The sequence below is a fragment of the Populus euphratica genome, unplaced genomic scaffold (assembly GCF_000495115.2).
Source record: "Populus euphratica unplaced genomic scaffold, PopEup_1.0 scaffold43.1, whole genome shotgun sequence".
NCBI lineage: Eukaryota > Viridiplantae > Streptophyta > Magnoliopsida > Malpighiales > Salicaceae > Populus > Populus euphratica.
The window spans coordinates 1,481,844-1,483,457 of NW_011499889.1; positions in this window are offsets into that span (position 1 = coordinate 1,481,844).

Below are 1,614 nucleotides of genomic sequence, written 5' to 3' on the forward strand. Positions count from 1 at the left end.
AAATTATATTTTTTGATTTTTTAAAAATATTTAGCTGAGTGAGAATTTAGTTTTGTAATTTTTTCTTTAAAACATTTTTTATTGTTATTGTGTTTCTCCACATGGTTTTTTTTTGTTTTTATTTTTTTAAATTTTTTTTTAATTATCTTTGTTGATTTTATTTTTTAATATTGAGTTAGTTAAGAATTACAGTTAAAAGATGTGGGGAAAACACTGTAGCTTTCCTGACAAATTACTATGGATTGCAACAGTGTTTTCCCCACATGATTTTTTTCTAAAATTGTTTTTGTAAATTTTATTTTTTAAATATTGAGTTGCTTTATAACTACAAATAAAGACAAGTAAGATTAAATTATATAGGGAAAATGCTATAACTTTCCTCACAAAACACTATGGATTGCTAAAAATTTTCCTCATATGATTTTTTTTTCAGTTTCTTTTGTATTTTTTTGTAACATTTTGTTTCAAAATTATTTTTGTTGATTTTATTTTTTAATATTGAATTGGTTAGAATTTAAATTTGTAATAAGTTTAATCATGTGGAAAAGACATTATAACTTTCCTCACAAAATACTGTGGACTACTACAATGTCTCTCAATGTAATTTATTTTTCTTATGATTTTTTTTAAAATTATTTTTTTTTAATTTTATTTTTTAATATTGAGCTGGTTGCAAATTAAAATTATAAGTAATTACAAATAAGATTAAATTATGTAGAGAAATACTATAGCTTTCATCACAAAACACTGTAAACTGTTATAATGTTCTCAAAATGGTTTCCCCTCTTTTTTTTTGTTATATATTTTTTAAAATTATTTTGTCGATTTTATTTTTTTAATAATGAGTTGTTTGAGAATTTAACTTTGTGATTTTTTTAAAACATTGTGAATTGTTATAATGTTTTTTCATATGATTTTTTTAATGATTTTTTAAAATTATCTTTGTCAATTTTATTTTTTTTAAATATTGAGTTAGTTAAGAATTATCGAATAAAGCTAAATCATATGGGGAAAGTGTTGTAGTTTTTTTCATAAAATATTATGGATTGTTACAGTATTTTTCAAAATGTTTTTTTTAATGATTTTTTATAAAATTATCTTTGTCAATTTTGTTGGAGAAAACATTATAGTTTTTCTTCCAAAACATTATCAATTACTACAATATTTTTTTTATAGATTTAAAAAAAAATTATTTTTGTCAATTTTTTTAATGTTAAGTAGATAGAGCATTTTATTTTGTAATTTTTTTTTTATTAATAAAAAAGTTAAATCATACGATAAAAATATTATATATTTTTTTATAAAAAATTATGAATTGTTAAAAGTTATTTTATACGGTCTCTAAATTTTTTATCACTAATTTATTTTTTTCATTATAAAATATTGACTTAATTATATATTTAGTTTTTATTATTTAACTAGCATTTTTTATAATTATAATATTATTAAATATATTTATTTTATAAGCTGCGACAACGGTCATGCCATCTCATATTTACCTTCTTATCTAGTTATAATAAACTCTCGTGCTTAAAATCACCCTTTATCACGTCCTAACAACATCACCCTGTTACAGAAAGCGCACTCAAACCCCCCCCCCCCCCCCACCCTTAA